The 26,394-nt window shown below is 46.1% G+C and overlaps 1 non-coding gene and 1 pseudogene across 1 annotated transcript; both read right to left on the bottom strand.

The window, feature by feature from the left end:
* Nucleotides 1-406: 406 nt before the first annotated feature.
* Nucleotides 407-513, bottom strand: LOC136462081 (small nucleolar RNA R71). The gene has a single exon (XR_010760602.1). It is a non-coding gene; the product is annotated as a small nucleolar RNA R71 (small nucleolar RNA).
* Nucleotides 514-12,277: 11,764 nt separating this feature from the next.
* On the bottom strand, nt 12,278-23,308 carry LOC136457641 (2-hydroxyacyl-CoA lyase-like; annotated as a pseudogene).
* Nucleotides 23,309-26,394: the final 3,086 nt, after the last annotated feature.

Here is a 26,394-nt window from a genome sequence, read left to right as displayed (position 1 = left end):
TTTCCAATCAAAATCAACCGAATCAAGAAGAAGCTAAACACCAGTTCCTGAAGTCATGGCTGAGAAGACTCTACATGAATTCTCTGCTCCAAGCACTGAGAACATCCACACTAGACCAACACTCAAAACCAACAATCTCAAGTTTGAGCTCAAGCCAAGCCTCATCAACATGGTGCAAGCTACTCCATTCAGCGGAAAGGCACATGACGATGCTAGTGCTCACCTTCAGAATTTTCTAGAGATTAGCAGCACAGTCGTCATCAAGGACGTTGCTCAAGACATCATACTACTTCACCTATTTCCATTCTCACTAGTGGGAAGAGCGAAGCAGTGGTTCTACATCAACACTTGGGCAAGATGTTCAAAGGCCTTTCTAGAAAAGTTCTTCCCTGTAGGCAAGACCAATGCCTTAAGAGGAAAGATTTCAAACTTCCAACAGTAGAAAGGAGAAACCATTCTAGAAGCATGGGAACATTTTCAAGAATACATTTCAAATTGTCCACATCATGAGATGAAAGATTGGTTGCTCATGCAAAGTTTCTACCATGGATTAACTCAAAAAGCTCATGAACAACTCGATGCCACTGTTGGGGGATCATTTATGTCACTCACCCTTGGAAAAGATAGACTCTAATCAAGGTTGGTCATCATGCAACATTCAATTATGCAATAAGAGTGAAGAAGTACCAGAAGAGGTGTGTGCATTGTCAACCAAGATGGACATACTGTTGAATTGGCTTGAACAGCGAGCCAATTACAAGAAAGATCGTCAAGCTATTCAAGATGCATTCAATGCTCAGAATGTATGTGGAGAATATTTGGGGTTGAATTCCCTGAATATTAGGAGGATGCAAACATCATCATCAACAACAACAGAGACAAGGGTGGAAACAACAACAACGATCGACTTACCAAGTTAAGTACCTAGGTAATAGCTATAATACTCCTAAGCAATCATCCTTGAGAGACCTAATCTTAGAACAATCTAGGATTAATGAGAATATTTCTAAGAAGCTTTCTTTTAATGATAAGGTCCTAGAAAGCATAAATACTAAAATGGATAATTTTTCTTCTACTATAAAAGACCAACTTAGCTATAATAAAAAGATAGAATCCCAATTAGCCAAGTTGGCTGCTGCTCTGCCATTTGCCACTAACCTTGAGAAGGTAAATGCTATAACTACAAGAGGTGGTAAGTCTACTCGTGATCCACCATATCCGACAAGGACAGGCAAGACACCAGTGGCAGTGTAGGAAGAGGAGAAAACAACCAATGAAGTTGAAGAATTTGGGCCACAAGAGTGAGATTACAACAAGATTTCCATGACACGACTCTCCTACCGTTTCCACGCAGAAATCAAAAAACCAAAATGGATGATGAGCGGTTTGGTAAGTTTGTAGAGGTAATTCAAAAGCTATATATCAAAATTCCATTGCTAGATGCCATACAGGTACCTACCTATGCGAAGTATCTTAGAGACACCTCAACAACAAAAGACCACTGCCTTCCACTAAGGTAATTAAGTTAATAGAGGAGTGTAGTTCAGCCATCCTAAATACTTCACCTGTTAAGAAGAAGGATCTAGGGTGTCCCACTATCGATTGCTCAATCGGGAGCCAGAACTTTGAGAATGTGTTATGCGATCTTGGAGCAAGTGTTAGTGTCATGCCCAAAAAGGTCTTCGACAAGCTCAACTATTCAACACTCATGCCAACATCAATGTGATTGCAACTAGCTGACCAATCGGTCCACTACCCTACGGGAATGGTCAAAAATATTCTGGTAAAAATACAAAACTTTTTTGTTCCCATAGATTTTATAGTACTTGATATGCAGGAAGACATGAAGACACCCCTGATTCTTGGGAGACCCTTCCTGAGCACTACAAATGCTCACATTGATGTCGGAGCTAAAGAAATCAAATTCCATATCAATGGAAAGGATGAGCGATTCACCTTCAAGCCAAGACCAGAACAATGCTCTAATTTGGAGTGGCGTGAAAAGCAAGTGAAGCCATTAAGGTCTCCATCTCTGGGACCAACAGATGCACCTAAAGAATAAACTCGAACAGAGAAGTCCGGTTCAGAGGACTCAAAATCCTGAACCCTCGCCAGGAGGTAACCCGATAGTTATCCATATTTACTTTTTTGTATTGCATTAATCATTTTATCTTAGCATATTTACTTTTCAACATTTGCATCATAAAATATAAATTCTCATCATGGCATTATAAAAATCTAAACCCATGTACTACATTTTATGAGTCTCTAATTCTATCTCTAGAATACCACAAATACCTTACACTTATTATTTATTTACCCTTTGACTTACCCCTACAATAGCATGAGAGTGATTATTATCATAAGTATACAATTTGTCAACATCTGTATGCCAACACCACTCCATAAGCTCCTCCTTGTGGTAAAAATATAAATAATGATACCTGGTGTTGGGTTCATAAACCTGAGGTCCCTCACGGACTGACTTCCCCGCAAAGGCTTGGCCCAAGCAGACAGCACGCAACTCATGGGCCAGCCCAAGAGTCTAAACAATAGGCCAGAAGGGTGGTCCAGTCACCGACCAGAAGGTCTAGCCGAGGAGGAACAACGCTCGCTTGTCGACTCCAACCCACCTCTCTGACCCGAGCGCCCACTTCGGTCTCCAGCCGCCTCCAGACGGTCTCTCCGACCAGGAGGCCTAGCAAAGCACTACCTCCAACTCCGACCCCACGTCTCTGACCGGGGTATGCAAAGACCCTACTCACTGCTCTTTTTCGACTGGCACAACTAGAGCCGACTAGGACCAACCGACTAGGGACGCCTACCCAGAAAGGACCAGGGAACGAATGGAGAAAGTAAGGCAAAGAGCTCAAGTCAAACCACGATACTAGGGACCGTACCCTATACACCTACAGGAACAGTATTCTACAACCACCCTGACACAAATAGTGTTGTAGGCATTGACATTTTCCTCTATAGTATTGTGGGCGCCAACTAAACTCCCATACGATAAGGCCCCCCACATGCCCCTGGGCATCGACAGTGTTGTGGGCGCTGGGATTTACCGTACCGAGCGAACATGGTAAAACTCCTCACATGCCTCTAGGCATCAATAGTATTTGCAGGTACCGACATCCGCCATACTCGAACAAAAACAACATAATCTCCCACATGCATCTGACATCCAACAGTGTTGTGGGCGCCTACCATCATCCTATACCCACCGGCGTGGGCAACAAGACTTAGAAGCATACATACTCTCTCCCTCTCACCTGTAAGGCCATCCCCTTCATCTATAAAAGGGGATGCGCTCTCTCCCAAGAGACTCAGTTGATTCAAGTTCATATAAGCTAATCCAGATCGATCAAGTTCACTAGCTCACAACCACAGAACCACCAAGTTAGGACCTCAAGCACACGCTTGAACACTTAGCTCATAGAGGAGCTCCTGTCGCTCTCGACCCTTCTGACCAAAGCTGACTGGACCACTCGCACACCCCATCTTTCTCCTTCTCATTTGTAACCCCACTGCAAACTTCGAGCACCTAGGCTCAGGAATAAAGTCACCGACCGACTCAAACTGGACGTAGGGTATGTTGCCTAAACCAGTATAAACCCTGTGTCATTGAGTGCTAGGCCACCTCCGATCACAATGTGCAGCAAAACTACAAATATTTACTTGTTGGTCACTTTCTGCACCGACACCTGGTATACTCCCGGGTGAAATACTACAATGGTATATTATTTGTACGCTTGTGGGTACTTTAATATATATTTTTCTCTAAAGTTTACAAGTGTCATTAATAATTACCAACCCTGTATTTCTAGCATTATGCTAGGGATGACAACCTAGTAACAAGTGATGCCAAGAAATGCCAACACATGCCAAACCCTCATTAGGGTGCCGCACAACCAACACAAGATGAGGATCACACAAGCCACGAGCAATTCACTAGAGTACCTTTTGGCTCTCCACCGGGAAAAGGTCAAGAACCCCTCACAATCACCATGATCCGAGCCAGAGACAAGCACCTTCCTTCGCTCAATGATCCTCGATGCACCAAGCCATCTAGGTGGCGGCAACCATCGAGAGTAACAAGCGAATCTCATAACAAAACACGAACACCAAGTGCCTCTAGATGCAAACACTCAAGCAATGCACTTGGATTGTCTCCTAATCTCACAAAGATGATGAATCAATGATGGAGATAAGTGGGAGGACTCTGGCTAAGCTCACAAGGTTGCTATGTCAATGAAAGTGGACAAGAGAGTGAGCTTGAGCCAGCCATGGGGCTTAAATAGAGAGCCCCCACGAATAGAGCCGTTGGGCTCCTCACTGCACTGGTTTTGGGGTGAACGAACATGCCGATCTAAGTGACCAAACGCACAGTACCCTAGCGTCCAGTTGTGGATCAATGTCCATGTGTCCCCATTCAAACCACGGTCACCCGATCTCCAATGGTCAAGAACTCCCATGCGATCGCTTAAGTGGGGACTAGATGCACCAGAAGGGCGACCGGACACACCGCCATAGCATTAGATCAACACACGCCCACGTGCCACCAAAGAACAACTAGACATGCCAATAAGAACCACCTCCGCACATCAGGTCGACTCCAAAGAGCTCCCAAAGCCCCAAAACCATGATCAGACGCGTCAGGTACACGCGATCGGACGTGCCACCACATCAGGTCTCCACCGTGCTCACTCAGCCACTTACATCACTATACATCATCATTGACCGGATGCACAAGTGTTGTGTCAGGTGACCACTTGCGCCAGCATCTGGTCAGAGACCAATAATGCGATTCCTCTGCCCAACACTGACCAAACTCATAGGCCTACGTCCGGTCACACCAGGAGCAGCGTTTGATCACTGATTTTTAGTGAAAATCACCTCCTTCACTTCACCAACTTCTCCACCCTTGCTCAAATGTGCCAACCACCAAGTGTATCACCTTGTGCATGTGTGTTAGCATATTTTCACAAACATTTTCAAGGGTGTTAGTTCTCCACTAGATCTAAATGCATATGCAATGAGTTAGAGCATCTAGTGGCACTTTGATAACTGCATTTTGATACGAGTTTCACCCCTCTTAATAGTATGGCTATCGATACTAAATGTGATCACACTCGCTAAGTGTCTCGATCACCAAACCAAAAAGCTCCTATGGATATCACCTTTGCCTTGAGCTTTTTATTTTTCTCTTTCTTCTTTTCCAAGTCCAAGCACTTGATCGTCACCATGGTCACACCATCATCATGATCATCACCATTTGCTTCACCACTTGGAATGTGCCACCTATCTCATAATCACTTAGATAAACTAGGTTAGCACTTAGGATTTCATCAATTCACCAAAACCAAACTTGAGCCTTCACTAGGGTGGAGTCTCCATAGAACATGGGCTGCGTGCAATGTGAATGTAATCTAACCTTATTAAGCATGGGGCCCAATCAAGTTGACATTATCTATGTTAGAGCAACTCCAACAGAAGAGCCATCCATGTCGTGTAATCTATATTTGACTATTTTGGGAAGAAAAGAGAGTGCAACAGCTATTGTATCTGGCTTTCTAAAATAGCAAGCCATCTATCCTAGAATTCTCGCATGGTAAATATATCTTGCATGTGCCACTAGCCATCTGCCTCACCATACTAGAAAGGTTGTTGGAGTTTCTATTTTTTGTGGGGATTTCTATTTTAGAGATTGGCTAAATTATGGATTTAGCCATCTATTTTTACCAACCCTCTTGGAGTTGCTCTTACATCGCATAATGGTGAGAGAAATAAAGATTGGGCCCACTCTACAAAAGAAATTAGTTTTTTCTAACCCCCTATCAAGTGTCAACTCCATCCTTCATGCAAGAGTGGGCAATCAGAGAGAAGAGAGATTCATTGATTGTTTTTACGATATAATGATATATAGTGGGCGTCTGGATGGGGACGGATGCACCCGAACTGCATCAAACCCGATCCACCCATCCCGCACACTGTCTCTGCACTCATTGTTACCTTTCCTCTCTCACTCCCACAGTGCTCCTCCCATTCTACTGCGCCGCCCAGCCCGCCAGCCGGGACATACACCAGCGGCCAACTTGCTGCCGTCCTATGCTAGGGCATGCCATGGGAAAGGCCCCACCTACGGCAGAGATGGATCCTCATCCTCGCCACCCAGCTCATCCCATTGGATGAGCGACCCAAAACTATTGCCTTCTTATCGTCTCATAATCTACTTCCTCTTCTTCTTCCTCCTCTTCCTCATCCGAACCCTGTCGCCGCTATCCTCGGTTTAGCCTCGCCCGCTACTTCACCCACCACCTTGCCTTCTTATCATCCTTCTCCTTCTTCCTCTTCTCATCTGTGGCATGGTTCACCACCCTCACAGCCACGTGCTCTGGCAGCGGTGCGATGGAGGCCCAAAATCCTAACCCCACCGGTAGCTCGATGAAGCCCACGTCTAGCCACATCGCAAGATGTCCTAGGATTAGGAACATGGCGTTGGACTCTTCTATCACCTCCTTGATGCACTGTGCGACCTCGCTATGGTGGAGTGGACCCTAGGCGAGCACCGTCTCGTCGAGCTACGTGCCAGGCATCATCCCGTACAGCAGGAGGGCGCGCACCTTCAGCAATGCCACCCTCCTCGCATGATATGCCCTGATGACACCAACCCTATGAAGGCCATGGCTCTTCAGGAACACGATGGCATCAAGGATATCGCGCATCCTCTTCTTTGCCTTCTTGGGAGGTCCCCACAACAACACCTGCAGCGCCTCTTTGATGAGGTGTCCGGTGAAGTCTGGCAAGGGGGCGGCGGCATCGTTCTTCATGTAGAACCATTGTGCATGCCACCCCTTGTTGGACCTCATTAGCTAGCAGGGCATGTACTCGATGGACCGCTACCCCTAGAGGTGGATGCCCATGCAGCCCATCAGCACTGGGAGGTCCCCAGCTCTATCCATCTTCTTAAGTAGGGAAACAAAGAAGAAATACCTCCATAGTTCGAAGTGGGGTTCGATCCCTAGGTACCCCTCACACAACGCGATGAAGGCCACGATGTGTTGGATCCCGTTTGGGTTTAGATGCTACAGCTTAATCTGGTAGTGGTGCAACAGTACCCGGAAGAATGGATGGGGAGGAATCATGAGCCCGCGCTAGTGGAAGGGCGCGAAGGACACAACGTAGCCATCGGGCGATGCTAGGGCCTCCTTGTGACTAGGCACGAGCCACTCTACCACATCAGTCCTCCCATGGAGAAGACCGTGCTTGACAAGAACCGAGAGCTACGCTAGCGGAGGAAGAGCGAAGGCAATAGGTCCGAACGCTGGTGGTAGAGAAGCAGAGAAGGCGAGGTTGTGGTTAGGCGTATCACATGATGAAGGGAAAGGCCGCTATTTATAAGGAAAGGTGAAGCAAGAGGTGAACCGTCCACCTAGATCTATGTGCCCGCCACGCCTCGTCACATCGCTTCTCCAAGAAACATGCGCACACAACCTTCAGCCGCTCCCTCGAAGGACACGCCGGATGATGGTTGACCCATTCGATGGGCCGAGAACTACCACAGGTAAGGAGGGATATGGAGCTGAAAACCCTCCCATGGCCTATTTAGGCCTAGGAGTTCGAAGGTTGGCCCATCGATGGGTTCACAACCGCTCCAAGGCGCCTTTAGATTGAGGGGTGGAAAGGGATGGACCCGCTAGTGGCCAGTACCTAGGCACACAAGCGCCATAGGCATCCTAGCCCACATTCGAGTCTTAGTCGGTTCACAGTCCATGGTTTTTCCTCAAAGAAAGGCAGCGAGCCCTTGGGACCGGTCGAACAGACCCAAGAACTATATGGATTGGCCACCAAGAATCTAGAGTCGGTCACCAGCTAACCCATGTCGGATGCATGCGAATGGGAAGATAGGGCCCCACTCGGACTAGCCCATTAGCAGCTCACCGAGCATCATGATTTGTCCATCGAGGAAAACATGGCACGGCTCAGCCCCTCTGTTTTATCAAAAAAACTCTTGAGGGAGGACGATCACAAGATGAGTTGACCCCTCGACCGGACCCCTGCTACGGGCAGGGGCTCGAGGGAAATTGGACTCGTAAGAAGATTGAATACACAGTCACATGACGATGGCGGATCGATCGGATCCTAGGGAGGGATCGGAATTATGGGAAATCTTTTTTGGCCCCCCAAATCCCACAGCTACATGTTCCCAAGGAGTCCAATCATGATAGAAAGGAATCGCAACCCTACCAAGACACCATGTGGTCTATGCAGGGAGACCGAGGCCCTAGAGTCCTCCCGCCTGAAAAAAGCCTCCAAAAGAGTATTCTACTCCTTCGTAGGCTCAGGGGCTACTGTCAGGCTACGAACGTTAATTCACCCAGATGGTCCAAGATGTATTTAAGGTCTCGCCCAACCCTGAGGGCATAGGCTCAGTCTTGCCCGACCCCAAGGGCACGGGCCCTGTCTCACCAGACCCCTCAGGCGCGGGCTCCGTCTCACCCGACCCATCGGGCATGGGTCCCATCTCACCAGACCCATCGGGCATGGGCCATGTCTTGCTAGACCCCTCGAGCATAGGCCCCATCTTGCCCGACCCTGAGGGTGCAGGCTCTGTCTCGCTTGACCCCTCGGGCGCGGTGAAAGGTCCTAATGGCTAGAGGGGGGGTGAATAGCCTAATAAAAATTTCTACAACAACACTTAACAAACCGGTTAGACAATTATGAGGCGAAGCAAGTGTTGCGCTAGCCTACTAAAAATGCAAGCCACCTACCACAATTCTAGTTTATATAGTTTCTATCCACACAATAGCTATGTCACTACACTAAGTTAGTGTGCTCTCAAAGACTAACTAAAGAGCCACACTAACCAAACTAACAAGCTCTCACAACTAGCTATACTAAAGACCTTGACAACTAGTTTACAGTAATGTAAAGAGAGTGAGCAATTTATTTATACCGTCATGTTGAGGAAGGAGCCAATTAATCACAAGAATGAATACCAACAAAGACCAATCACCTCGGAATCAAATGATGAACACAATAATTTTTACCGAGGTTCACTTGCTTACTGGTAGCCTACTCCTCGTTGTGGTGATTCACTCACTTAGAGGTTCACACGCTAATTGGCATCACACGCTAAACCCTCAATAGGGTGCCACACAACTAACACAAGATGAGGATCATAAAAGCCACGAGCAATCCACTAGAGTACCTTTTGGATCTCTACCGGGGAAAGGTCAAGAACCCCTCACAATCACCACGATCAGAGCTGGAGACAATCACCAACCTTCGCTCGACGATCCTCGCTGCTCCAAGCCATCTAGGTGGCGGCAACCACCAAGAGTAACAAGCAACCACATGTCCCCTATCTTCAAATGTTGAGCGCCTGATCCCAATGGTCAAGTGATGACCGGACGCACTGCTGCAAAGTGATCGGACACTAGACCTCAACGTCTGGTTGTTTCTAGTAATCATCCAGAAATAATTTTTCACTACCGGACGCGTCCGGTCATGCTCAACCGAACTCACCCAGCGTCTGGTCACACGGTGACTCTTCTGTGCACTGCCACATCAGCCGGACTAGACGCACCCTGTCAGCGTCCGGCCACCAAGTGACCCAGCGTCCGATCGAAGACCGACGCCAACGTCTTTGTTGTATCATTGATCGGACGCACCGGTCCCACTAAGACCAGTGTCTGGTCATGGTATGACCAGCGTGACTAACTCCTTTTCAACTCTATCTTCTTCACCCCTACTCAAATGTGCCAACCACCAAGTGTATCTCTTTGTGCAAATGTGTTAGCTTATTTTCACAAACATTTTCAAGGGTGTTAGCACTCCACTAGATCCTAAATGCATATGCAATGAGTTAGAGCATCTAGTGGCACTTTGACAACCGCATTTCGATACGAGTTTCACCCCTTTTAATAGTACGGCTATCGATCCTAAATATGATCACACTCACTAAGTGTCTTGATCACCAAAACAAAATGGCTCCTACCATTTATACCTTTGCCTTGAGCCTTTTGTTTTTCTATTTCTTCTTTTCAAGTACAAGCACTTGATCATCACAATGGCATCATCATCATCATGATCTTCACAATTTCTTCATCACTTGGAGTAGTGCCACATATCTCATAATCACTTTGATAAATTAGGTTAGCACTTAGGGTTTCATCAATTCACCAAAACCAAACTAGAGCTTTCCCGCGGGCTTCGTCTCACCCGATGGGGATCCATACCGCCTCCAACCACTACAGGTCTAAGAATATGACCCTAGGGTCAAACTTCTAACACTGGGTGGGAAGCGAGCACGTCTCGACATGACCCGTGGCCACGATGGACCATACCTGGGGGCTCACATCACCAACAGTGTCGGGCGTGCAGGCGCTGTGCTGCTGAATCCTTGTAAGGCTTCTGATAGGAGTACCTGTTGACCACGCTACCCATCGGAACGGAGTGGAGCGCCGCGGCCGGCTGACAACGCCTGCGTATAGCGCCAGTGACGAATAGGGCTGCAACGTGGAGTTGTCCCCATCATCATCTATAGGACCGACGGGACCCGTATAAAGGAGATGAAGGACGCCGCGACCTGGAGGCCTTCTTCTCCCTCGCTTTTCTTCTTTTCTCTCTCTGTAACCTGCACCTTCCCCTTCACCTATAAAAGAGGAAGCAGGACGCCCTATGGAGGGAGAGGGGCACGAGCACACGGCTGAACGAGCTCAACAAGACTCCACTCTGTTCGATCTTTTCACCAGAGACTTAGGACCTTCTCCCTCTCTCGCCCGTTTGTAACCCCTACTATAAACTAGTGCCGGTAACATGAGCAGCAGCAGACTGGATGTAGGGACATTCCGCCTGAACCAGTATAAATCCTTGTGTCCTCCGAGCACACCATCCAGGCTAGACGCGCAGATATAAATTTACTAGCTGGTGGTTCAAAACACCGACACCAGGAGGCTGGAAGGACCGGTCACAGACTCGAGTTGCAAGTGTCATATATATGTGGCGGAAGGCGGCCAAGGTCATAGGTGTAGTAGGGCTTGGCGTCTGTGTGGTTGTTGTTTGGGCGACGAGTGTCCACAAAGTTGGCAAGGAAGCCGGCGCGGGAGAGGTGGGCCAACAGAAGTGCTTTGCCATGGTGTCCGACGTGGTGTCTGATGGCAGCTAGAGGTGACGCTTGGTATTCTGCTATCTTGATGAGGTGGCTTGGTTGGTAGGAGCTGCAATGTGAGCAGATCTTGGTGGTGGCGGTGGGCCTGGCCAACCAGAGACAGTTGCTCATGTATCGCCTTGACATCTTGTAGTGGACTGCGGTGGCTAGCCTTGCATGGCAAGGGTTAGTCTGGTGTGGGGCAGCGTTGATAGGCAGTGCAAACGTAGGCGATGGCGAGATGACTACATGATTTGCAGGGGTCGCGACGGTTAGCCCTACATGGCATCGGTTGGCTCAGTGTGAGACATCATCGACAGTGATGGCGTAGGCGGTGACGATGGTGTGTTGACTTGCTACATTGATGTCCAATGATGTTCCTGCATGGGGCTTCCGTGAGGAAGTTGCTTGTGGAGCGTTTGTCTTTGCTCGTGTGGAGTAGTCAATGCGTTGGTGTTTTGCGGTGCATGTTGAGGTTCTAGTACAACCGACCGTTGTCGTTGATAGTTAAGATAGTTGTGTTCAATCGTTAGTGTAGATGTGTTGTCTTTAGTTGCCGTTGTTATATACCACCCTTTAGAGTCAACGTTGGTGTTTACCCAGTTTAGGTTCTTTTTCTTTTTATAATATATATATATAATCGGCCAAAGAGCTAACTGGTTCTTAAAAAAAAAAGAAAAGAGAATAATATTCTAACTTAAAAAAAAGTACGGTTTTTTATTTAAAGTGTTCCCGGCAGCGGAATGATTTGGAACACCGTTGGAGCAATCTCAATCCAGGTGCACAGTGAGATGCAGTTCGAGTTGTTGGGACCGAACACGGGGAAGTTGGAGAACTCATTAACATCCCTTTCGTTTGCACAGTGAGATGCAGTTCGATTTGTTGGAACCGAACACGGGCAAGTTGGAGAACTCATTAACATCCCTTTCGTTTCCATGCGCAAGTTGGATAACTCATTAACATCCTTTCGTTTACATCATGGCATGCAGACAATCATAACACATTTACATGCCATAAAAGGAGTATACCAACGACAACGAAGCGAGGTCGTAAGACACAAATGGATTTATCGATGGACACCGAAACTCAAGGTTGTTGCTTATTTGTAAGTCGTCATCCGCATCCTGCTATGATATATGGTACAAACCAAACACGCTCAGTTCTTGTGCTGCATTCGACCGCTCTCTGCGCCGGCATAAGGATCAATGATAACATTAATCACTGCTGGTTTCCTGGCACGGAACGATTCTGAAAGGGCAGATTTGAGCTCGTCTGGTGTCTCCACAAGATAACCTTTCCCTCCAAAAGCTTCCATCATTTTATGGTAGCCAGCTGCTGGAACAAAAGAAGTTGGGGCAGGGTCATCTTTGTAGGGTCCGGTTATCTCATCAGGGCTTCTCCGGTCACCGCCATAGACACCATTGTTGTTGAAAACAATTACAACAACAGGCAGCTGGTACCTAACTAATGTCTGTAAAATGGAAAAGCAACTAATTAGGTATCTCTATCTGGTACAATGTGGCAAAATGAAATGATAAACATATGGTACAACCAGTTTAGGGAAAGTTAGTTTAAGGGGCCCAATTACTAGAAAAGCAAGAAAAGCAAGGAAAATAAAAACAGATCATGTAATCCAAGTTGATAGGGAAATAACTAGAAGTTACAAGAAATGAAAATGACATACAAAAATTAACTAGTAAAGTTGACCTAATTAAACAGAGGATTGGTACTTCCTAGTCAATCAGGCATAGACTTTCAAACAGTCTATGGAGTTTTACCACTTATCCCATATATCAACCACAGTGAAATCCTAAATCTGGGCTAATTAGATGGCTAGTTATGGCATAACTGTGTGCAGCTAGTCCATCAAGGGTTAATTAAGCAAGCAAATGATAAGATTCAAATACAGTACTTTACACACTTCCATCAAATTGTTTGATCCAAACATCTGCAGTTCGCATATCCTACTATTTTGATTAGTACACCACCATACACATATTGTAAAACTGAAATAGAATACTCCTGCCTCCTAGTATAAGAATTGAGACTAACAAGTAACACCTACAACTCAGAGTGGCATCACCAATAACCCTTATAATGAGTAAAAATGTAAAATAATAAGTATAATAAGTAAGGGTATAGACATATTCCGGTTCATTGAGAAGATAACAGATAAAGTCAAAAGATGCCCCAGGGCGAGGAATGGTTTGGCTAGCATTCATCAGATCATATAGAAAAATAATGTGCAGTAATCTAAAAAACAACACCATAAAAGCGAAATGATTCCATCATTTAGTTGGCAATACAGATGGATAACTGTCACATAAAACAATGAAATTTTAGGCTTGCTGGAAAATGTATAATCTATGAGTAATGGTCTCCTCTGTGATTCCATATGAAATGCTCATGTTGTGAAGCACCACTGAGATTACAGGTGTACAAATACTACAAAATTAAATATTCATATAGGGTGAACTGTATGGAGCTGGGAGACGTGGTATGCGAAAACAATGAAGTATATATATTGACATATTTATATTGCTGAATGTATGTACAACAACAACGACGACGACGACAACATAGCCTTTCAGTCCCAAACAAATTAGGGTAGGCTAGAGTTGAAACCCACCAAGAGCCCCAAGTCACGGTCCAGGCACTTCAATAGCTGTTTTCTAAGTACTTCTATTCAAACATAGATCTCTAGTTATCCCAAGCTTTCAAATCCCTTTTTATTGCCTCCCCCATGTCAATTTCGGTCTTCCTCTACCTCTCATCATATTATTAGCTTGGCTTAGGACTCCACAATGCACTGGTGCCTCTAGAAGTCTCCTTTGGACATGGCCAAACCACCTCAACCGATGTTGGACAAGCTTTTCTTCAATTTGTGCTACCTCTAGGCGATCACATATATCATCGTTCTGAACTCAGTCCATTCTTGTGTAACCGTAAATTCATCACAACATACGCATTTCTGCTGCTTAATGTATGTACACTATAAGAATATATCCTGACGAGGCTGAACCACTAGGAAAATTCGATTGCTCCTGGATCAGCCAAAACAGACGACTGGGCCCATTTGAGGACAACAATCGAACAGTAATCCATTTCTTTTGATAAAAGCATTTGCTACCTTGAATACTTGTAGTAATAGTATGAACCAGCACAATTGCAAAAGATGACTCATACACAGTCCTAGGGTAATTATCCAGGGACCATGCAATCTATGCACATCCATTAGATTAATTTTCTATTTGTCATTGTTGGTCCCTCGGCTGATATTGAGAACAGCTCACACACACAGCATAAGCCCAGCGCTGGCTGAAAGCTCTGCTTCTAGATGTGGCAAACTGAATGGCTCTTTTGTATTGCCTTAGGTGTGATATATATGCAAGTGCTAGTACCTCTACCATGTGCATAGTTGTTGGTGAGTACACCAACTACCACTCCTAAGGTACACCAACTACTCCTAGTACTAGCGGTACAAAGCTTAGATTAGTCCACTACCAAGACATGGCTAATGTAATAGTAACCAACTAATGTACTAGAAGTAGGCTATTGTCATACTGCTACAACAGTAGAGACTGAACAGCCGAGCTAACCAAATGCCAACTCTACTGCAGCAAGAGAGAGATCAGCAGCAGATTATGTCTTACAGTCATGTTATTATGTGTCATATTAACATCTAGAACATGGCAGCCGCAGCATAGTTCATATAAATAGATGACGGCCTCTGCCAGTATGTTAGTATTATTGACATCAACATAACATGACCCTGGCCTTTTTTTTCCAACCTGAAGAGTGTTAATTTCAGCTCACAGCAACATGACAATAGCAAAAAAGCAGAAGAAAATAACATGTTTACACAACTAAACCAAATAAGTACTGAGATTTAAGTAATTAGTCTTTCAAAGTGAAGCTGGCATGTTTGAATTCATACCTCAACCTCCATTGCACTGAATCCAAATCCAGAGCCGCCCTCGACAGCAACCACAAGTCTTTCGGGTTCAGCTACTGCAGCTGCAATACAGTACCCCAATCCAACACCCATCGTCCCCATATCCCTGCATCCAGTCTTGTCCTTGGTTCATTCTGCACAAGCACAGCCCTGCCAACATCCATGGTGTTCGCCCCTTCTGAGACCACTACCGGAGCAGGACTCCCCTCAGCAAGGATCGCATCCCGGATTATCCGCAATGGTGTCATGAAATTGAACGGCACAACATCCTTCGCTAGCTGCGCCTCCATCTTAAGAACATTGTCCTTGGCCTCCTTCGTGATCGCTTCAACCCATGGGTGCGACCTTGCCAAGCAGAATGGATTATCCTTGATCTCCCGGTTGATCAGCTCAATTACTCTCTTCGCATCCCCAACAATCCCCACATGTGGCTTCCGGAGCTCAATCTCCCTCCTCCTCGGAGACGTCCACAAGGATGAGCTTGACATCCTTGGACCACTTGGGTGGCTCGCCAAAGTGAAGCAACCAATCAAGCCTTGCACCGACGACCAGAGCCACATCGCACTGCCCGATGGCGAGTGAGCGTGCCGCCGTGGCGGAGAGTGGATGCGAGTCAGGCACGACCCCCTTCCCCATCGGCGTCGGGAGGAAGGGGATGCTCGTGGTGTCCACCAGCTTCCGAATCGCCTCCTCCGCGCGCGCGTACGCCGTGTTATAAACCTTGAATCATCTAGCAGTCGGTCTAGAGGGTAGAGATAAAGTGCAGTAGACAACGGTAACGATGTAGACCTAGGAGGCTATGTAGAGGAAGGAGAATGTGTCGAACCTGAGATCCTAGAGGGAGTGGATCCAGAGGCCTCCATCAGCTTCGTCGGTGAAGTCTGCTCACGGGCAGCGATGGTTGGAGTAGAGGTTGTACGGACGTCGATGCAGAGTAGACGGGGCGTAGCAGTGCAGTGACGATGGGATGACGGTGATGACGGTGGCGGCTTCCCGTCGCTGGCTGTGCGCCCTCTTTGAGATCGGAATTAGGGTTTGTCGGTGGGGTTTGCGGCTCACGGCGAACCTCGTACTTTGAGCCGCCGGCCCCCACCTCTTTATATAGCGCAGTGCGACGGGGGCCCACCAACCATGTAGGGTTGGGCGCCCCCGATCAGGGCGCGAGACCAAGGCCCAATAGGCCGTTGGGCTTATTGGTCAGGAGATCAATCTAACATTCTCCCCCTTGATCTCACTATTACTTTTATCTTTAAACTTTAAACTTCAATCCTTTAAACCTTACTCATTTCTTCACAGATGATGCATAGAGCATGTTTCATCATCTCGGTCAATCGCCGATAGATTTGACAGCTACAATGCACGTCTCTGATCTGAAATAGTTACTTTAACTTTTGGGCCCTTTATAGTCCAGGAATCATAGGCTTTCCCTTAAACCCATGCCGGCTACATGTTCTCTGAACACGTTGGGTGGTAAGCCTTTTGTAAGCGGATCCGCGAGCATCTTTTTGGTACTTATATGCTCAAGACTTATCATTTGATCTCGGACTTTATCCTTCACAACATAATACTTTATGTCAACGTGTTTGGCAGCACAACTTGACCTATTGTTGTGAGCATACTGTACTGCTGGATTATTATCGCAGTATAACTTCAGTGGTCTATTGATGTCGTCAACCACCTTCAAACCGGGTATGAACTTCTTTAGCCAGTTCACCTGCCCCGTTGCCTCATAACATGCTACAAACTCGGCATACATTGTGGACGATGTAGTGATGGTTTGCTTTGAGCTTTTCCATGAAATAGCTCCCCCTGCGAGAGTAAACACATATCCAGACGTGGATTTTCTATTATCTCCCGCATAATCAGAATCTGAATATCCCACTATATGGAGTGAATCAGATCTTCTATACGTCATCATGAGGCCTTTCGTTCCTTGCAAATAACGCAAGACTTTCTTTACCAATTTCCAGTGTTCTATTCCAGGATTGCTCTGGAATCTGCCAAGTAACCCGGTAACAAATGCCAAGTCAGGGCGCGTACACATTTGAGCATATTGCAAGCTTCCGACAGCTGAAGCATATGGAACCACTTTCATTTGATCGATCTCATATTGGTTCCTGGGGCATTGAAAATCCCCATATCTGTCGCCCTTGACTATAGGAGCAGGTGAGGGACTACATTTGTGCATACTGAATTTCTTTAAGACTTTTTCTATGTATGCCTTTTGTGACAGTCCTAATACCCCTTTACTTCTATCTCGGTGAATCTCGATCCCTAGAATGAACGAAGCTTCACCAAGATCTTTCATATCGAATTTTGAGGACAAAAACTTCTTTGTTTCTAGTAGTAGACTGACATCACTACTAGCAAGTAAGATATCATCCACATACAGGATAAGAAAGATAAACTTCCCATTCTTAAACTTTGCGTAGACACAATTGTCCTCAACATTATCTTTAAACCCAAAATTCGTTATTGTCTAATCAAACTTCAAGTACCACTGTCTTGAAGCTTGTTTTAATCCATAAATAGATTTCTTTAGGCGGCATCCCAAACGTTCTTTTCCTTCCATGACAAAACCTTTCGGTTGTGCCATGTAAACATTTTCCTCTAAGTCTCCGTTGAGAAATGCCGTCTTTACATCCATCTGATGTAATTCCAAATCGTAATGTGCCACTAATGCCATTATGATTCTGAAGGAATCCTTACATGAGACTGGAGAAAAGGTCTCATTGTAATCAATCCCTTCTCTTTGTGTAAAGCCTTTTGCCACAAGTCGGGCTTTATATCTCTCTATATTCCCTTGAGAGTCAAGTTTTGTTTTGTAGACCCATTTACAGTCTACTGTTTTGGCTCCTTTAGGAATTATCTCCAAATCCCAAACTTTATTTGCATTCATTGATCTCATCTCATCTTCCATGGCCTCAAGCCACTTTGATGAATGATCACTTTTCATGGCTTCTTCAAATGAGGTGGGATCATCCTCCATTTGAAATTCTTCAGTGTTGTACACTTCATAATCAGCAGGAATAGCTGATTTTCTAACTCTTTGAGACCTTCTAGGGGCCTCCTCAATTGGCACATTTTTTGTTTGAGGCTGTTGTTGCTCCCCCTCATGTGTGGCAATAGGTTCTATAGGATCCTGAGGCACAGGTTCCTCATCATCATTCATAGTTGCCACAGGCGGGATAACAACAGGTGCTGGCGTCACAGTGTCTTGTACTGTTGGTGCAGCAACAGCAGGTAGTGAGAAAAATGGCTCATGAATAATCGGAGTGGGTGCATACACCCGCTTCTCTTCAAGGTCAATTTCTCGAGCTACCATGCTCCCCCTAATCATTTCATCCTCTAGGAAGACAGCGTGTCTCGTTTCCACAAACTTTGTATGTCTATTAGGACAGTAGAAACGAAAACCTTTTGACTTTTCTGGGTAGCCAATGAAATGGCAACTCACTGTTTTGGGATCTAGCTTCCCAATGTTTGGGTTAAAAACTTTAGCCTCAGCAGGGCTCCCCCACACACGCAAGTGGTTAAGTGAGGGTACTCTTCCTGTCCACAACTCATACGGTGTTTTGGGCACCGACTTACTTGGTACTCTATTGAGAATATGAATGGCGGTTTTTAACGCCTCCATCCACAGACTCGTGGGTAAAGTGGAGTAACTTATCATACTACGCACCATGTCCATTAGGGTACGGTTACGCCTTTCAGCTACTCTATTCTGCTGAGGTTCGCCCGGTGTTGAATACTGGGCGACTATACCATTCTCCTGTAAGAACCTTGCAAAAGGTCCAGGAACTTGTCCATATGGGGTATGCCGACCGTAGTACTCTCCTCCACGGTCAGACCTGACTATCTTAATCTTTAAATCATGCTGATTTTCAACTTCTGCTTTAAATATTTTAAATTTATCCAACACTTCTGTTCTTTCTTTAATTGGATAAATGTAGCCAAACCGAGAGTAATCATCTGTGAATGTTATGAATGAATCATAACCATCCACACTTTTCACAGGAAAAGGACCACATATGTCTGTGTGAATAATCTGTAGAATTCCTGCGCTTCGTTTGGCATCTTTCTTAATTTTCTTTACATACTTTCCTTTTATGCAATCTCTATATTGTTCTAACTCTGAGAGCTCTAATGGAGGAAGAATATCATTCTTAACTAGTCTTTCTATTCTCCCCCTCGAAATATGGCCTAAACGATAGTGCCATAATTTCGACAACGCATCTTGAGCTCTCTTTCATTTTCTGTTTCCATTGTTCGATGAGGATACATTTTCATTCACATCACATATGGAATTAACATTTTCACGAAGTGATAACAAATAAAGCTCGTCTTGTCGAAAGGCAAGACCAATACATTTATTATTAAACAATATCTGACATTTGCCATTTCCAAAATGGCAATCATAACCATCATGATCCAACTTTGATACACTAATCAAATTTCTTTGCAAAGAAGGTACATAAAGAACATCTCTAAGAATAATTATGAAGCCATCAGCAAGCTCTAACGGAAGATCACCAACGGCCTCAACATCTGCTTGTTCTCCATTTGCGACTTTAATGAAACTTTTGCTTCTTTGCAAAGTTCTCATCGAACGGAATCCCTGTAATGAATTAGCAACATGAATAGTTGCACCTGAATCAATCCACCAAGTAGATTTTGAAAACTTTACATACAAGGATTCATTTACGAACGTAATAATGTTCTCACCTTTATTCTTCATTATCATCTTTAAGAAATCAGGACAATTCTTTTTATAATGTCCCGTCTTCTTGCAGTGGAGACACTGGTCTTTAGCCACTGGGAATTGCTGGTTCTGAGACTGTTGCATGGGACCTTTTCCAGATGATTTGGAGGAAGAGCTGTTATTATAGTTCTTTTTCTTATCTTTTAGGTAGTTGACAGAACCACCTTGTGAAACTTTTATTCTTTCCTCCTCCTGCACACACATGGCAATGAGCTTTTCTAAATCCCATTTTTCAGGCTGTATGTTGTAATTAACAACAAATGTGTCAAATTCTTTGGGTAAAGAAGCAAAAATCAAATGAATAAGGAACTTATCCTTGAGTGCCAAATCCATTGGTTTGAGCTTAGATGCCAGATTGCTCATTCTCAATATGTGCTCTCTAATGCCACTGCCGCCACCAGAGTACCTTTCTGTAACCAGCTGCTTGATCAGCTGGGTTGCATGTCTTTGAAGAGCCAGTGAACTGACTCTTTATTCTATCTAGGTACTCTGTGACCGTGTCACAGTCTGGAATTGAGCCCACAATGGCAGGCTCAATCGTGTTCTTTATCACTGTCAAACACTTCTTGTTGGCAGTGACCCATTTTCTATGCTCAAGGTCATAGGACATCTTTACGGGAGCAAAATCCCGCTCTCTGTTCTGCAATGCAGTATCAATCTCATCTGTCTCCCTCACCGGTGCCACAGGTTCTTTGGGGCACGGTGTGGTGACAACCCAGTCCACCTCAGCGAGGATAAAGGCCAGGTCTATCTTTTTCTTCCACTCAATATAGTTATCACCTTTTAGAGTGGGGATCTCTTTGATACAACTCATCAAGTTGTATCCTCCTGAAAACATAATTCAAATAGGGTGAGAACAGAAATAACAACAATAATTGCATGCCTTAGTTTAACGTTGGTCAAAATTAAAACATACAATTATTTTCTACACTAATTCTACATCACCGTTGGGCAGAAATAGAATTAATGTATAACAAAAATATTATAATATTGCCATTAATCAATGTTGGTCAGAATAACAACAATATTATAATCAATTTAAAACATATCCATTTTTCAAAATTAAATTCTCCCGTTGGTTCGAATTTAATAATGAAAATTACATCTTTAAATACGCAGCGGAAACTTTAACATTTAATAATCTTTTTCCTATTTTCCAGAAGCAAATTTACTATTTACTGAACAAAAATATCGTTGGATAAATTTTGTACAGAAAATTATCATAAAAAATCAATTCAAATTGATCAAACTGTTTTCTGGAAAATAAGAAAAACAAAAACTGTGACTTTTCTATTCATTTGACCATTTCGGCCCAGCCAGCACACGCGCGGCCCACGGCCTGCCCATGCGCGCGCGCGCGCCAGCGAAACCGGCCCAGCTGCCGCGGCCCATCCGCGCGCTCCAGCGCACCCGGCGCCCAGCCGCGCGGCGCTCTCTCCCCCGCGCCCAGGCCGCAACCTGGGCCTGGGCCGGGAATTCGGCCTCGCGCCCTTTCCCACCTGGGCTGCGGTGCTGGCCCAATTGATCTTAGCCGCTCGCGCCGATCGGACGGTTGGCCTTCAATGTCGCTGGATCAAAACCAGCGAATGCCGTCGCTCCCTGAACCCTAGCCCTCAGTCTTTCTCTTTCTCTTCGCCTCACAACTCTGCCCCTCTCTCCTCAGTCAAACGCCGAGCGAGACAACAGTGGAGCAGCGAGGTCCCGGCGCCGTCGTCGGCCCCCTCGCCGGCGTGCGCGCTCCCCAGCGGGTGAGCGTGCCGCCGTCGAGCGGCCTGGCCGCGACGCCCCTGTGGCCAGATCCCGGCGAGCCGTGCCCCCCTTCGGCCGGCCTTTCTTTTCCCCGCACGCTGGCGTGACTACAGTGCCACGCAGACGCCGAGGTAGGCCATCCTCTTCTTTCCCCTTTCGGTTTCTTTGATACGGATTTTGTTCGGATTTGGCCCGATTTTCCGATTAGGGTTAGGGTTTGCTTTTCCGATTTGAAATCGGTTCTTTTCTTGAGCCACGGCCGAGCCGGGCCTCTGTCTGCGCGCCAACCATGGCGGCGGTGATAGCTTTCCGCGCGACGGTGGTGTCGGGAGGAACGGGTAGGTTCCCCTCTTCATCCTTTTCCTTCCCCAAAACCCGATCTAGGGTTAGGGTTTTATTTTCTAGGGTTAGCGTTCTTTCATGTCCGATCTGAGATCTTGACCTCATTCTTTCTCTACCTCTATCTAGATCTACGTGCTAGTAGGCTTTGATACCATTGTTATAAACCTTGAATCATCTAGCAGTCGGTCTAGAGGGTAGAGATAAAGTGCAGTAGACAACGGTAACGATGTAGACCTAGGAGGCTATGTAGAGGAAGGAGAATGTGTCGAACCTGAGATCCCAGAGGGAGTGGATCCAGAGGCCTCCATCAGCTTCGTCGGTGAAGTCTGCTCATGGGCAGCGATGGTTGGAGTAGAGGTTGCACGGACGTCGATGCAGAGTAGACGGGGCGTAGCAGTGCAGTGACGATGGGATGACGATGATGACGGTGGCGGCTTCCCGTCGCTGGCTGTGCACCCTCTTCGAGATCGGAATTAGGGTTTGTCGGTAGGGTTTGCGGCTCACGGCAAACCTCGTACTTTGAGCCGCCGGCCCCCACCTCTTTATATAGCGCAGTGCGACGGGGGCCCACCAACCATGTAGGGTTGGGCGCCCTCGATCAGGGTGCTAGACCAAGGCCCAATAGGCCGTTGGGCTTATTGGTCAGGAGATCAATCTGACACGCCGCACCCTTCCCAAACACAACCAGAGGCCGCTCCGCACGCTGGAGCAGGTCCGCAGCTTTCTCGATTCCCTCGTCTAGGGACTTGTGTTTCGACGGGGAAGGATTGGATGCGGCCGAATTGGCGGCTGCTGTTGCTATGAGAGCCGCGGCCTTGGATTCAGGGAGGGTTTGGTGGAGGACGTCGGACGGGATATCGAGGTAGCACCCTCCGGGGCGACCGGAGACGGTGGCGGTGAGGACCTGGAAGACGAGGCGCGGGATGTTGGCGATGGTTGTGGCCTTGACGGCGAGCTTGGCGAAGGGCTTGGTGGCAGCGATCTGGTCGAGCTCCTGGAAATCGCCCCTGCCGGCGTCGGCCTGGTCGCAGGATCCGAAGACCATGAGGAGCGGCGAGGCATTGGCGGTGGCATGGGAGAGGCCCGCGAGGCCGTGGACGCATCCCGGGCCGGAGACGGTGAGGAGGACGCCCGGGGAGCCCGTGAGGAAGCCGTAGGCGGCGGCGTACCCCGCGGACTACTCGCTGCTGAAGGCGAGTAAGCAGATGCCGGCCGCAGCGGCGCGGGACGCAAGAGAGGTGACGGGGATGCCCACCACCCCAAACATGTGCCGCGTGCCCGCCGCAACCAGCGCGCGCCTCGCGAGTGCGCTGCCGTCCACCGTCGCGGCGCCCGCAGAGTCAGAGGCCATCCTTTGCTCTGATGCCGCTCTGGGGTGCGGTTCAGTGGTTGGTGAGTTGAGCTTCTCGACTTCTGGTGTTTGTTGCTTCGGGAGTGCGGTGCCCTGAGCACGGAGTGTGCGATGGTTATAAGGGCGTGCGGTGGCATGAGCACAGAGGAAGGAGGCGTGCGGCCGGACGGCGGCGGGGCAGATGACACCTGCGCGCGGGCAGAGGTGTATGTGGGGTGAAGGCGTGAGGCCCTGCCCAAGCGACGGAATGGTCTTCGTTGTGGCTTTGCTCGACGCACCGCACAGGCACAGGCACAGGCGCAGGCGCAAGCACAACGGGGCAGCGGGCACACCGCACACCACGCCAGGGCCGGGTGCCCTTTGTTTGGCCACATGCTTCTTCAGTCAAAACGGGTCAACGTCTCAATTATTCACGGGTACGCTGTCTTTTTTTTCACACCTATCACCGTTACTAATACGACCATTCAAATACGACTTGAGCAAAGTACTTAAGATTTAATTTAATAATTAAAAATACTTAATGAAAATGTCATCAATACATTGAACGGTTAAAATGTGCTCGTACAACTATAGAACCATTATATCTTGTTTAGAATTTGTGTGTAAATGTGGTATTTGAAATATTCCCTTTGGTCATCAACCTCAATAATCTAGGAATCCAAACTCTCTTTGTTATTATAATTCATAATCCAGAATCCAGCTGCCCAAACAGTCCCTAAGTTCAATGGCATAGTACTGAGAATTTTGTCTAATTAATTTTGTAGTTGATCATCACATAAACACAATTATGCAACTTAAAATAGAAACAAACACAAGGTAGGCCAAGTATAGCATTGTGCTGGCTCTCATAAACCTCATCTTCATTTCCGCGAGGGAAGACACATGGTCCATTGTTGGCCTATTGCGCAAAGTGGCGGCCGCTTCAATAGCCGCCCTCTTCTTGCACCGGCGCCTCCACTTGCGAAGGCCTTCCCGTCGAGCTTGAGCGCCACCCCGAACACGCCAGGGGCAAAGGATCCAGAACCCGAGCGAGTTGGGCTTAGGCCGGAAGTGGAACAGGCCACGCTCAACGCGGCGTGCCTTGTGCATCTCAAGGGCCTTGGTGATGGCGGCCATGTGCACCTTGATGGCGGGTAGGTGTTGCTTGTATGCGTCCCACTCGTATATTTCTGGGATTTTGGAGTATATGTTGTTGATGATCTGGAGTTTCATGCGGAGCAACAACTCGAGGCCCAACGGGGTGAGCCTCACCATGTCACTACCTCCGCGGTGAGTCCTTGTGCCAAACACATCGCGGCGATAGAACCTAAACCTCTTACGGATCTTGCGTCCTCTCATCGTCTTTCTGATGATGGTGTGCTGCGGGCCTACAACAGGAATCCAATTATTAATTAATTAGTAGATTACTGACATAAATATATGATGTTGGATGTTGTTGATATGTTGATGAAGACATTAAATACCTAGGTTTTGTTTTCTAATACGTTAAGAATGCTTGTGTTTTGGTCGACGAAACCCTAGATTCTATTATTAGCAAGAAGATCATGGCAAATGTAACTAGCATTTCGTAATTAATAAAGTTGTCATGACGATTTCTCCTCCAGAGGAACTGGGTGAAGTTCCTCAATAATTTCCTTGGGACTATGACTATATTCTAACATGGATTCTCCATTTTTGTGGCTAGGCATGTCGATTAGGGAGTCTTACGCCTCCCCTCTAGACTAGCAATCACTTTTTTTTGTTAATATACTTCTTGTTGCAATAAACTAAAATGGATTATGTTTGAGTTGTTCATCAACCACAAAAAGATTTGAATCTTTAGTGAAGCATATTTATATTTCTGTGTTTTTATTTAGGAAAAAATGTGCGGACCAAAATCCAACTTTATGCCAAACAATTCTAAAAAGTGATTCAGATTCACCATATAAAACTTTACAAAAAGAATCTAGATTTGAAATATTTCTATAATAATCTAGAACCCAACCAAACCCACTGTAAAGTCAAAAAAAATCAACTTTAGCAATATTTTTTAAAAAAATATTAGCATCTACAGCTACAGGTTTAAATAATTGCAAAATACAGAAACATTCCATAGGAAAATGATGAAACTAATTTAATATCATAGATATTGGTGTATTTTCTCATGTAAAGTTAGTTAGAATAAGAGGTCTTTGATTTTATAACTAAGCTAAAATTTGGAACCTATAAGTTAGTAAAAAAACAACTCTGGAAATTATCATGCAATGCACGTGAGCATGAGCATGTATATGTCCTACACAGATTTTTTTTTTAGTTTGTTTTCGAGTATGTTTTTGGTGTATGACGCCAGCGAGACATAAGTATTTCAAAATTGTTTATTGGAGTATAACGTCTATATATGTACTGTCTCTTCGTTGGAAAGAAAAAGAAAAGAGCAAGGTACACCGAAAACAAACTCGAGAGGAAGACAAATAGATAATGCAAACCTGAAGCTGGAGCAGGAGCAGCAGTACTTCTCCATCGGTACTTCGTGGCGTTGATGTGATATTCTATAATATACTCCATATCTGTTGATTGAATCCGAAGGAATACGGAGTAATGTTTCAGGCTATGTTTAGTCCAAAAAATTTCCCAAAGAATACTACACACATCGAATCTTACGATACGTGCATGGAGCATTAAATATAGACGAAAAAAACGAATTGCACAGTTTAATTAGAAATCACGAGACGAACATTTTAAGATTAATTAGTCTATAATTAAATATTAATTATCAAATAAAAACAAAATACTACCGTGATTAAATTCTCAAATTTCACGAACTGCCATGCATGCCGAGTCCGGTCCGATAACCGGACTCGAATACAACAGGGCTAAAGCGACAAGCAGAAACTCTAGACCCCGCCTCCTCAATGGGCCCTCTCTCGTTGACGGCCTGGCAAACCGCGGGGGCCGGGCTGAGACACAAGCAGGCCTCAAACTGCACGAGTTCTTTTTCGGGACCCAAAAAAAAAAAAAACTGATTGGGGGGCTAGGGGCTTGGGGCTCAAGGCCTTGCCAGCGCCTGCTTCCTCCTCCTCCTGGCTTGAGAGGTACGAAAAGGAAAT

This window comes from Miscanthus floridulus, chromosome 6 (genome assembly GCF_019320115.1).
Source record: "Miscanthus floridulus cultivar M001 chromosome 6, ASM1932011v1, whole genome shotgun sequence".
NCBI lineage: Eukaryota > Viridiplantae > Streptophyta > Magnoliopsida > Poales > Poaceae > Miscanthus > Miscanthus floridulus.
Note: the sequence above shows the minus strand (reverse complement) of the source record. Positions and strands in the feature narration are given on the sequence as shown.